This window comes from Paramisgurnus dabryanus, chromosome 21, assembly GCF_030506205.2.
Source record: "Paramisgurnus dabryanus chromosome 21, PD_genome_1.1, whole genome shotgun sequence".
In the NCBI taxonomy this organism is placed as follows: domain Eukaryota; kingdom Metazoa; phylum Chordata; class Actinopteri; order Cypriniformes; family Cobitidae; genus Paramisgurnus; species Paramisgurnus dabryanus.
Genome location: NC_133357.1, coordinates 28,184,723 through 28,198,060, shown reverse-complemented (window position 1 = coordinate 28,198,060; position 13,338 = coordinate 28,184,723). Strand labels below are relative to the sequence as shown.

At 40.0% G+C, this 13,338-nt stretch overlaps 2 protein-coding genes across 2 annotated transcripts in view; one reads left to right on the top strand and one right to left on the bottom strand.

The window, feature by feature from the left end:
- LOC135775928 (alpha-2,8-sialyltransferase 8F-like) overlaps positions 1–13,338 on the top strand; it is a 1,056,838-nt gene that overhangs the window by 1,015,305 nt on the left and 28,195 nt on the right. The window lies entirely within an intron of this gene.
- The window catches only part of LOC135772796 (alpha-2,8-sialyltransferase 8E-like), a 39,508-nt gene that overhangs the window by 1,231 nt on the left and 24,939 nt on the right, over positions 1–13,338 (bottom strand). The gene's annotated exons all lie outside the window — the stretch shown is intronic.

Sequence of the window (13,338 nt, the reverse complement as noted above, 5' to 3'; positions counted from 1 at the left end):
CCCATACGTGTGGTTGCTAAGGGTGTTGCTAAGGGTGCAGTGATAAACAGAACCATTGGGTGAAGCAGTCATAGCCGTGTTTTATTGTGAATAAGGCACACCTTTTGACCAATCAGAATCAAGGATTGGAACTAACCGTTTTTTAATTTGCGATAACTACCGGCTGCCTGTACATTATCCCTTACTTACTGTTGCCTAGAACATGTTAAAATGTTGTAGTAACTTCTGTAGTGTGTTGTTCTGTATTTACATACAGTTGTTTGCTATATCTTAGATCCAGTTTGATACGGAACTCCGGATATAATTCAAATTAACAATTTGTTTCCATGACATCCACATGTTTTACTAGGCTAATTCATAATTTCAAGTAATAATAATTGTAATAGTAATTACAAAATATTATAATAATTTGTTAATTTATTATAACAAACTGTTGAATATTGGGAACAAATTCTAAATTTATGCCCATACTTTAGACTAAATAAGAAAAAGAAGTGTCCACAATGTAGCATAAAAGATCATTTGTGGCCATGATTTTGTCCGCATGTCATCATGATCGGATTCACGGCTCCATTCAACACAAGCATCTTACCTTACCTATTCATGTATTTATTTATCATCAAAGGTATGTAACTAACTAGCTTACCTTTTTCCTGAAAATGCACCCTCCTGCACAAACTAAATTTTTATCATTCGTGAACATGTCTGTTGTGTAAAAGCATTTCGAAATCTGTGTGCAGGACATTAAGATTGCAAGCTGCAATGTCTGTAAAGGACAAAGTTAATCGCGGAGAAACAACAGTACATTCGCACGGCTCTCAAGTTTCACGCATTCACTGTGAGATACACGCATTTCAGTCAGTTTACACACTCACACCTTGTATTTCTAAGAGACTGATAACTTTTCCTGCTATATACAATTAATGGAAGAGGCGCAGGGAAGTTATCTGTCGAGTTTAGCTGTCTCGAGTTTTTCTTGCGCTCCTCTGATGTCAATCACGTGGATGCACGGCGCGTGCACGCACAGAGTGAAAGTTAGAAGATCAAGATCCGATAAATGCTGTAAATAACGCAGGTTTCTTGAATATAGCCAAATACGTGTTAAATTATGCTTGATTTATTTAAAAACTCTCCAACCGCATTACAATCAGAAGCTTAGCTTACCTGAAACTAACGTAGAGGCTTCCTGAAATGAATGAAAGGACCAGAGATGTATTTCATTATTATTGCCATGTAGTACTGAACATGTAACCTTATCTCTCTCTTAAACACAGCCTAAAATACACGCTGATGGCAAGTGCTGCAATCCTACTGTATATAATACAGATTTCATTTTAATTTAGATACATTTGTATTTTTTAATTTGTAGAGCAATTTATTTAATTTGGATACATTTGTCTGTCTTTTATCAGACTTACCAATTGTTATAATTAATATTTGTGCTGGTCAGTTATGAATAATAGGTAACAATGAACTGCTAGCAAAAACTTGAGAATTTGGTGGGGCAGAGGGGTCTCTCCCCTAACAGATGTTATCTCACTCCAAACTTTTAAATAAAACCTGAGAGCCCTGCATTCGCCACAACAAACTTGGTCAGACATTTAATTTCATCACCTGATAGAACACAATAAGTATCAAAAGTCTGTTGATAATGCAAAACAGGCAAGACCATCAACCCTCACTCAACCACCCAGATAGCAGACGGACTCGGCCCGAATGTGGCCTCATGATGGCACTGCTGGCGTGCTGCCGGCAACGGCATGCAACATGTCAGCCAAGTATGGGCCAGGTGTGGCAATGATGGCACTGGATCCATGATGGCAGATAAAATTTGGGCCAGTTGTGATTGGGAGGTATGTGGCCCAGATCAGTGTAGTGATTCTGGCCCAGATCAGTCTAGTGATTGTAAGCCACATTTAAAATACTGATTTATAATAAATAATTAGAAGAATTGAAGGATTTTCAGGCTATCTTAATCTTAATGTTAATTTAACCTTTATTAAGTAAAATGTTAGTTTTGTATTAAAAGAAACTAATATATTTGGACAATAATGTTTGTCTACATTTCAATCACATAAACTTGCCTGCAGATCATGGGTCAAGATTATTTTGTTCAAATGACCCTGAACTTCCAAAAGTTTTTCTTTCTGAATTTAAAAGTTTCTATAACGTTGCTTTGAGAAGCACCATGGATCGTTTCTATTTAAACTTGCTTTTGCGCGATTTTCATTGTAGCAGGAGTTTATTCCTGCTGAAGATTTCTGACTTCAATGACTAAACTATCATTGTGTGCAAATCAGATGTTAGATACTGCAGAAATAAACGTTACTGTGCTGAAGATTTCTGACTTCAATGACTAAACTATCATTGTGTACAATCAGATGTTAGATACTGCAGAAATAAACGTTACTGTGCTGAAGATTTCTGACTTCAATGACTAAGTAAAACTATCATTGTGTACAATCAAATGTTAGATACTGCAGAAATAAACAATATGTATTGTTAACCTTCGCGTTACGATAAGGATGCGCAGTTTATTTATGAAGTGCAACAAGAACCTACAAGCGGATGACATCAAAGTACTGCGAGAGCGACTCGAAAGATCATGGACAGCATTCTGATTTCAAATCACTCTCGCGGTATTTTAACGTCATCCGTTTCTCCAGTTCCTACAACTCAGCATTACGTTGAACACCTTGTCAAAAATCATTGAGATGGCCAATCAAATCAAAAAAGGCGAGTGCCACTGGCCAATCACATAACAGAAGACGAGCTTTCCTGTTAACGGAAGCCGAGCGGCGGCCAATCAAATTAACCAATAGGCGGGGTTACCGTCGGAGTAGCAGTTACACCGCGTCAATCAATCATAACGGACACAGAGATTTCAAAGGCAGCAGGATGAAAGATAGTAGGTGTGTTCGACTTCATGCGGCGCTGCGCAGACCGATCGGCGGCTGACTTGAAGCAGTGCATTCCGGTTAGTAAGTTTGTCCGACTTCAGCTGGCGCTGCATGCACGTGACTGTGTCATATGGTTTTTAAGTACCGCGAGAGCGTTTCGAGAGTAGCCGGCTAGCTCAGCCGGTGCAGCTTCTCCAGAGCGGCTGCCCGGAGTTGTAATGACGTAACAGCTTGACGTGATTGGTCGCCTCACTGATGACAACGATCACGTGCGTTTCAAGTTTAATCCAACCTTTAGTTCCACTAATAAACATTATAAATCCATGTTTTAAAACAGGAAAAAACACTTTAATATGCTTAAATATGTTATATTCTGTCGTGTAATAAAATAAAAAGGGAAATAACAAACTCTATTGGTATTTTAATAATATAGGCTTGTTTCCCGTTATTTTCGGGTATACAGTATAAGCAGCAATTAAAATATTCGATATAAAATGTTTCTGGTTGCAACTTTTTATTAAAAGGTTTGTTTTTATCAAATTCAGCATCTAATTCACTTCATTCGCGATTAATAACAAGGAAACACGGCGCACACGTCACTACGGCAAGCAGCAGGTGTCCGGCTTCACAGCTCCGTCTTCAGTTCCTTCCTCGACTGCAAGCGGCAAACCTCGCCGATCGGTCTGCGCAGCGCCGGATGATCTCGAACACACCTAGTAAGTACCTGAACTTAAATATTTAAACTTTTACAATCATAAAAATGTTTTTGTTTAAATGTCTTACAAACGTATAAAGGATTGCAAACGTTTACGTGATTCGTGTGTAACGTAATGTGTGACAATTAACGTTATATTATTGATATTAAATTAGCTGTTTTCTATCAGGTTAAGAATAACTGTGATCATATTATAATGAAGTAATCGAATTTGGTTATCTGGTCTTCCTGATGTTAGAACATTTATATAAAAAACATATTTTAAAATGTATTTCTGTAACGTTTAATTTCCTTTTTTGATGAAAGTGTGTCTGTGTTCATCAAGACATGAAGACTCTGGAGTGGGACAAGAGAAGGATGATGGGGTGTATATTCCAATAGACACATTAAGGTAAATTAAATATTGAGGCTCATGTTTGCATCTTTGTGTTTATTATCAAAAGATTGCTCTATATGGCTAAATAGTCACATTGTGATTTCAGTGAAAGCAGATAAATACAGAGGGCTGGACAGTGGTTTCATTCATTAGGTGAGTAAGAACTGACCATAGCCTAACATTACTTTAGTTACACGAATTGCATTGTTGAATACAAAGGAAAATGGTAAAAATACAAATATTTTGAATATATAGAATACTGTGAAATTATTTTCTGTTAATCATCTGCTGTGTTTGCTTCAGGTAAAGAGGTGGGACAAAGATGCTGACAGGACAGGAGGAGGACATTCAGGTTAGTTACAGTACATCAGGGCCACCATTTAATTTAATGTTAATTTAATTGCTTCCAAAATCAATATTTGACAAATCTTTAGAATTATATCTGCAAAGCTGAATTTCTCATAGGTGGATAAAGTATGACAGCAATTGTGAAGACCTTAGACGTGCAGTATAGGGAATGTGGAGTTGACGTCACGCCGTGTGGCATTATGAGTAATCCGCCATATTTGCAGGATCGCCTCCAATCCCGCTGTATTGAAGTTAGTGTGTTCGAGGTCGTTTTTGTATTTTCTGTCGAGATTTTAATAAACTTCGATATGTTTGGTCAGTACTGCTCGATCAAGAACTGCCACAGCATGTCACACGATCGTTCAGGGAGGAAACTGAACAACGGAATACGTTTTTTCAGCTTTTATTTGGGGGAAGTCGGTGGAGGAGCTGACGAAAAGACGCCGGATCGCGTGGTTTGCCTGCCGCAATCAGGAGAAAAACTTTTAATTTTCAAAAAAAATCCCTGCATCAGCGAGAGTGTGTTTGCTGCATTTTCAGTCATTCAGTAATTTGTGATGAATAAAAGCAGAACCACTTAAATTGTCTTGTTTTTATGCTAACACTGTCAAACTAACTTGTAAATGTAAATTATGTAACGTTATTTATTCATTTCTGATCAACCTCACCACATGAGTTATAAGAAATAAATCTTTAGACAATTTTGACGATTAACAAATATTTTTTTATTAAATGCAACTGCTCAAACCCACTGCTTGTGACTCTTTAAAATGACATAACGCTAGCTAAATATTTAGCATTTTGTTTGTTTTAATAACTTGGCCAAAACTGAAGTGCCATCTTATGAACATGTGTTGATTCATCGCACAGAATACAACGGAGGATTTTTTTGTATAGAATCATTAAGATACTTAGGTATTAACACGTTGTCAGTAAATAGCTGGTTTGCCGACCGTCATAAGACTCCAAAAGAAGAAGTGTCATCTTACTATAAGCTTGAAGGGATTTATAGCTCTTAAACTCCTGCAAAGTGTAAATAAAGTCCTGCAAAAACAAGGTAATTGACCAGATATGTAAGCGGAGGTAGTGCGTCTGGATCTGTAATCCAGTCTTGGGCTGCTAAATCATATGGATCTATGTTGTTTATTTGTCCAAATTAAGTTTTTTGTCAGTAGCATTTAGTTTCTCCCGATAGGGTCCCTTCTCTTTTTCTTTTAAACTCCTCAATTTCTTCGATTTTTCTTCAAGTTTACCTAGTTTTAGCTTAACACACCCACAATTAAATGGCATAGCGGTCGGCGGTGCCTCTAAACATGGCGCCCACGTCCCATAATCCAACACTGCGGTGACGTACATTAACATTCCCTATATGGTTCTTCTCTCTTTCATTTATATTGATTTGACTAAATTTTCTTGTTAACTAATAATGGGGATATTCCTAATATAATATATTTTAAATACATGCTTAGAACATATCTCATTTGCTCATTTGCTTTGTATCTAAATGAAAAGTACATCTTTAAGGTCTAAGCTATGTTTCATTTTATTTAGACATTCAACGCAGCCATTTTCATCCAAAGCAACTTGAGGAAGAAAACAGAAGCAGTTCATCCTAAAAGGTTCATCTTCTAATTGTTTATCTAACTGTTTGTTTTAAAGTATACCATTATGCTTTTAATAACTTTATTATATGGCTTTTGCTTCATAACAATTATTGATTTGCATCTGTTTTCTTTTATATAACAGTGGGCTGCGGTAATGTTTACATCTATGGAAAGAGGAGCTGAGAAGAAAAGATAGGCTGGAAAGCAGTACTTCTTGTTGAGGACAATCCTGAATAGGAACACTTTCTCATACACATAGATTATTATTAGTGCTTGATTGTTTGTTTCATTTTTATGAATTGTATTGTTTTAATTTTTCGTTTTATTTGAAATTACCTAAGTTAGATTCATGCTAATACTTTAACTGGACCTTGTATCTTTGCTGGCTGGCTGTAGAGTTGGTTTCACATACACATGAAGTTTCTAATTAACTAACTTTTAAGTTCAGTTTGGTTTAAACTTGTATTTACCCACGGTAATTCATTTAAATTTCTATTCATGCTTATATATTAATTTCAATGAACTTCTGTATTTGTGTAAAGCTGGCAATTTGGGCAAGCTACGTTTAACACACAAATGTAACTGTCACAAAGGTTTTTTTATTATCAGTTTGTTCTAAACTTTTGTTTGTTTACTAAGGATGAAATTGCTTTGTAATTTAAGTTGTTGGTAGATTCATGCCAATAATGTATTTGAACAAACTAGTATTTTTGTTTATTGCTGGCAGTTTATACTAGAAGAGTTTTAACACATACAATGTTGTAGTGTTATTGACTTGTGTGCTATTGATTAATAAAAAGGCAAACAATTTGAAAGTAATTTTTCGTGTGATTTATTTATTAATATAATTTGGGCAAGATTAGGCTGAGTTATGGCTCAGTTTTGGAAGTTCTGGTTAAATGCTGGTTTTAATATGGTTGACCTATGGCTGAGAACTGGTACCGATGTTATAACCTGTTCTGGCCCAGGTTTGGGCCAATTATGGGCTATTTTCTGTCAGAGACATGGGCCAGTTGTGGCCCATGTGTGGCCTTTGTCCGTAATTCAGAACTGGGCCACTGTAGGGCCGTCATTCTTCGTTGTATGTGGGCCGAGGAAAAACTGGTTGTGTGGGCCGGAGCTGGGCCGGAACAAAATTGCTATCTGGGCATCCATGTCATGGTCTCATATTGAACGTACCCTACTTCACAGTTACTGCTGTTAATTTTAGATGGTTACAGTTATTGTTTTCAATAGCCAAACCAAGTTTAGCCTGTTAAATACCAAATAAACATATTGTTTATGTATACTTTCATTCTTTCTTGTTTGTTGCTTGATAAGAAAAAAAATCGAAAATCGGATCGGAATTGGCCAATTTGCTTGTTAAGAAAATCGGTATAAAAACCGGCCATGAAAAATCAAGATCGTGCATCCCAGGGGCGTAGCCAGTAATGTTTAACCAAAATACATTTTTAGTTTATTTTTATTATTCAAATGTATTTAATAAAATATATTAACATAAACCAGATTTATTATTGACTGGTGTGTGTTTAATTTGATTTCTAAATAAAATGGAATTGTTGAAGCAAGTTGTAGGAAGCTTCCGAAACGTAATTGGTTGCTTGGTTGCTAGGAGTTCTGATAGATTAGGTGTGTTCGAGATCATCCGGCGCTGCGCAGACCGATCGGCGAGGTTTGCCGCTTGCAGTCGAGGGAGGAACTGAAGACGGAGCCGTCAAGCCGGACACCTGCTGCTTGCCGTAGTGACGTGTGCGCCGTGTTTCCTTGTTTTTAATCGCAAATGAAGTGAATTAAAAGCTGAATTTCATAAAAACAAACCTTTTAATAAAAAGTTGCAACCAGAAACATTTTATATCGAATATTTTAATTGCTGCTTATACTGTATACCCGAAAATAACGGGAAACAAGCCTATATTATTAAAATACCAATAGAGTTTGTTATTTTCATTTTTATTTTATTACACGACACAATATAACATATTTAGGCATATTAAAGTGTTTTTTCCTGTTTTAAAACATGAATTTATAATGTTTATAAGTGGAACTAAAGGTTGGAGTAAACTTGAAACGCACGTGATCGTTGTCATCAATGAGGCGACCAATCACGTAAAGCTGTTACGTCATCACAACTCCGGGCAGCCGCTCTGGAGAAGCTGCACCGGCTGAGCTAGTCGGCTACTCTCGAAACGCTCTCGCGGTACTTAAAAACCATATGACACACTCACGTGCCTGCAGCGCCAGCTGAAGTCGGACAAAAATACTAACCGGAATGCACTGCTTCAGGTCAGCCGCCGATCGGTCTGCGCAGCGCCGCATGAAGTCGAACACACCTATAGACTCTGTGGGGGGCAGCGGCCGGCGGGCTCTGGCAGTCTGCCAGCTAACTTTGCTAACTGCTTTTTTAGCTAATATTAACATTGCCACAATAATGGCTAAAGTTTCTTTAATCTGTTATTTAAAAAAGCAAGATTTGACGAAGAAGATACGCCACTGCCTCCATCTACACTCTAAAAAAACAAACGGTGCTATATAGCACCAAAACAATTGCTTTGGATCGTAACGATAGAAGAACCATTTTAGTGCCATATAGCACCGGTGAAGAACCAGTGAAGCACCAGTGAAGCACCAGTGAAGCACCAGTGAAGCACCAGTGTAGAACCATTTAGGGGCCATATAGCACCACATATGGTTCTACATAGCACTATATGGTTCTACACAGGTGCTTCACTGGTGCTTCACTGGTGCTTCACTGGTTCTTCACCGGTGCTATATGGCACTAAAAATGGTTCTTCTATCGTTACGATCCAAAGCAACTGTTTTGGTGCTATATAGCACCGTTTGTTTTTTAGAGTGTATACCGAGTATTAACAGCCCAGTTCTTCAGACGCTGGTGGCGCCGGCTGCCGCTTGCTCCCTGGCGGCAGATTCAGTGCTCTCTCCCGGTCAGTCTGACACAGGTTACCCGCCGATCTAACTGCAATTGATGAACCACCTTCACAACCCAATTTGCATCCATGAGTTACTACCCGCCTCAACAACCTTTTGTTTTTTGAAAAAGAACTCTGTGACTCTTCGGACTATAATGGGATCATTTCTGTTTTCAACATCAAACCCAGGCGTTTGAGTCTTGTTTTGTAGAATTAAAACAACAAAGGTAGGCATGCTGTTTAACTAATTTCCTTATTTTTGCTCGTGAAGTGATTTAACTAAGTGGTGTGTTGTGTATAGATGTATGCCAGCCTTATAGGTTAAACTTACATTGTTTAATTTAAATGAGTTGCTATTTTTGGCACAAAAGCTTAATTTCCAACAGGCTGATTGCACTGTATATGGTTGATTTAACATAACTTAGGCAGTGTGTTGTTATTTATTTCAAACCGTGCTCTGCTGAGAGTTTTCGTCATTTCAATTTATTTTTAGCCTACTTTATTTCAGGTGAACTATTTTTGCACTGCTGACTAGCCTGAATAAGCTTGGTTTGTCCAGCCTTTATTGAGCTCTGTTGGTTTAACATGTTTAGACAGTGTTTTATTATTGACTTCGCCAAAAATTGAAAAGTAAAGATGTCACTGTTTTTGCAGTTTGTCTATTGTTTTTTTTTCACTCTAAGGTTTATTTATTATTTAAGTAATTTTATTCTGATAAACTATAGGCCCACTCACTTTTGCTCCGGCCCGCCCAAAATACAATTTCTGCCTACGCCCCTGGTGCATCCCTATTCAAAAGGCTTGTTCGACTTCATGCGGCGCCACAAGAACCGGCAGCCAGATGACGTCAAAGTTCTGCGAGAGCGATTTAAAAGCAAACTCATCCGTATGGTTTCACGAATCACTCTCGCGGTAGTTTGATCACTCTCGGCTGTCAATTATTGCGGTGCATGAAGCCGAACAAGCCATTGCCCAATGAAATCACCGCTAGCAATAGAGCCCAACCAATCACAGCCCAGAGTTTCTGTGCAGGTTTGATATTGGCTGGTTTGTATCTTTTGTTTTTTTTTGCAGAAACAAGAAATGATAACGCTTTAAATACCCAAACACTACACCAGACTCCTAAAGCAAAGCACAAAGTGCAGCAGTAAGTAAACACATGATTTTGAACGGTATGGATCGATCCTGCGTATGTAATGATTGAGCTGTGTTTTGTCTGAAGTTTAGAGCTGCTGTGTGCATCATGCCATCCAGAACTGAAGCCCGGAAAATGCCTCTACAAATTATAATGTGGTTATAATGTAACGCTATAGCCTATAATGTAAGTGAGCATCTTTTTTATGTATTTAGACTTAGGTGTATGTGTGTGTAGTCATAGCAGTGAGTAACAATATGTTATAGTGTGCTGTCACCAGCAGTGTTTTTTCATATGTTATGGTGCGCTGTCACCAGTGTTATGTTTTTGTTGTGGTGCACGTCAGTGGTGGACAGTAACGAAGTAAATGTAATTTGTTACTGTACTTAAGTAGTTTTTTCGCGTATCTGTACTTTACTTAAGTACTTTTATTTTGGGAGACTTTTACTTTTACTTTACTACATTTTAAAATCAAATATCTTACTTTTTACTCCACTACATTTTAAAAAATCGGTCGTTCCTTTTTATTTATCAGTGGATAAAAAACGTAACTGGGCAAACGCTTAGGTTACTCACGAAACCCCGGTTCCCTGAAATAACGGGAACGAAGCATTGCGTCAGTTAGCTGACGCTATGGGGGAAACTCCTGTTTACTCCGTGACTGAAGCCTATTGGTTAACGTCTGTACAAAGTACAGACCAATGACGTTTGAACCCGCGCGCGGGAGGAACGCGTCCCTATATAAGTGCGGTTCAATCGTCAGGAGCTCATTATTATTCGACTGAAGCGCGCAGCCGAATAACACTCGCTGCGTAGACGTTTGTAGCACGGCAAGAGACGCAATGCTTCGTTCCCGTTATTTCAGGGAACCGGGGTTACGTGAGTAACCTAAGCGTTCCCTTTCAATACGGTTCACTTCGCATTGCGTCAGTTAGCTGACGCTATGGGGGAACGTAATCCCATCACGCCGTGCATACACAACGTACTGAAGTGCCTTACCGGAGAGACACTGCGTGTGGCCCTATACCCGGCATATTCACAGCTTAAAAAGCAAATGTGTAAGCACCATATAAATTGTTGACGCGCACACGGTGGGGTTTTAAACGCACCGGGGGCACATAACATAGCACAAGACGGCGAGGTACCGAGCGCGCCGCGGCTGTGCGAGATAAGTAAATTCAGAGTCACGTTGGTGAGCTCGCTGAGCGCACCGTGGTGTACACATAAAACGCATGAGCGTGCATGATTGAGCCGAGAGAACCTGCGCTCGTAGGGCAGGGACGTCTAAGCTGTACAATCTGACAACGTAGACGGCGAAGACCAGCCGGCCGCGTAGCAGATATCAAATATAGATATAGATACCCCTGTAGACCAAGTTCATGAAGAAGCCAAACTCGCAGAGAGTGGGCTCTATATAGGACATAGCTCATAGAGGGGCGTGAGCCAGTGCGATGGTTTCAACAATCTATCTAAATAACCACTGTTAGCAACAGACATACGTAGTGAGTGATCTGCGAAGCTCACGAACGGCCGATCTGACTATAATATGCGGCAGAACGGTTCGTAGCGTGGGATTATACAGATACCACAATAGTGTGAACCCAGGTGCACCCTCGAGCGCATCGGGATGCATATAGGTAGTATTATAGTGCACAGATCGGTGAGCTTTCCAAGCGCGCCGTAAATGTGTATTGACTATAAATTGCACGGGCACAGGTGAACACTTGAATACATCGTGAATGCATATAGATGAATCAGAGTGTTATAATGCACAGGCCGGCAAGATTCTCGAGAGCGCCGTCATGTGTTCTGATAATAAATTGTGCGCACACGGGTGAACTCTTCAGTGCACCGTGAATGCGTATAGATAAATCAGTGCACAGAACGCGCCGTGAATTTGTACAAATATGATTGATGAACGTAACGGTGGGCACCCAACGCACCGTGAACGTACACAGATGAACAACAATGTATGTGTCACAAATCATAACACAGCTGTGTATACAGGTGAGCTTTCCCAAGCGCATCTTATTGTATACCAAAATGTTATAGCGTGTACATGTGAGCTTCTCTAAGCGCACGGTGGACGCATATAATTAAAACCCATATCGTGCATACAGGTGAGCTAATGGGCGCACCTTTAATGCAACAAACCTCAGTAGTGCGAAGCAGGGATGTCGAAGCTGTAAACTGACAACGTGGACGGCGGGGACCAGCCGGCCGTGTCACAATTGTCAAATGAGAAACCTCTAAGACCATGCCCATGCTCTAAGACAAGTGAGCATAATTGTCACGGGAGGTGATAACGTCAACGATCCATAAATAGCCTGTATTGACAGGTGCTTGAGTGATCTGTGACGCAGATGAACAGCTGATCGTCTGATGTACGTCAGACGTATGTGTCATCCAGGACCTTGGACAGTTCCAGAGCGCTGTGCCTCGGGCACCGTCCGCATCTGAGAAATGACAGGCTTATGAACAAAGTGAATGGCCAGCCGTAAAAGCATGGTTCGCTGTTACCGCCGCCGTCCGCATCTGAGAGATGACAGGCTTGTGAATGAAATGAATGGTCGGTCATAAAAGCGTGGTTCGCTGTTATCACGGCCACATAGATATAGGTAGGGGAGAGAGCCGCCGTGCCTCTGTAGTGAGGAGAAAAGTGTTCCACCCACGATTCGCGGGGGGTATTGACTTTCAAATGTCACTAGACAGAATGGATCAGACTTTGCATAAGGACGCCTCGTGAAAGGGGTCCTAGCAGCTTGTGTCAATGTGTCATAAGGCACGTAATGTAGGTCGTGTCCCACGGATGCCATCTCCGCACGCCCATCGTAATGGGTTAATATTGGTAGTTTAAGCATGAGATGCGTATCACTCTGATTGAACATAGCTTATAAAGCGATGCAATGAGTTTATAAAGGAGATGACTCGTCAGCTTGTTCAGGGGGCGAGATCTCAGTCTGGTTCGGTAAATAATGAAACCACCGTAGATTGCCCGACCGCATTATCACAATAACACGGTCGAGAGTGCTGCAGTGCTAAATCATCCTCTTAATGTACCGTATTCACAGTACAAGGTGATTTATATGAGACAAACGGCGTTCCACGCGCCGAAGGCTGATTGCCGTCGTAAAGCGTGTTCAACCCACAGCAAATGCTGGGCTAGCTCGTAATGACAGCACTTCATGCAGCAGTGTGTAACTTAAGCAAGCTTCCCGGCCGTCAGCTCGGGGCGGGACCTTTGCTTAGTCAAACTGAAGTGGACTTATGAACAGAATGCCACGATATTCAGCTTTCTGAGGCTCGTTAGAGGGGTACGTGCGCCCGTCTTAA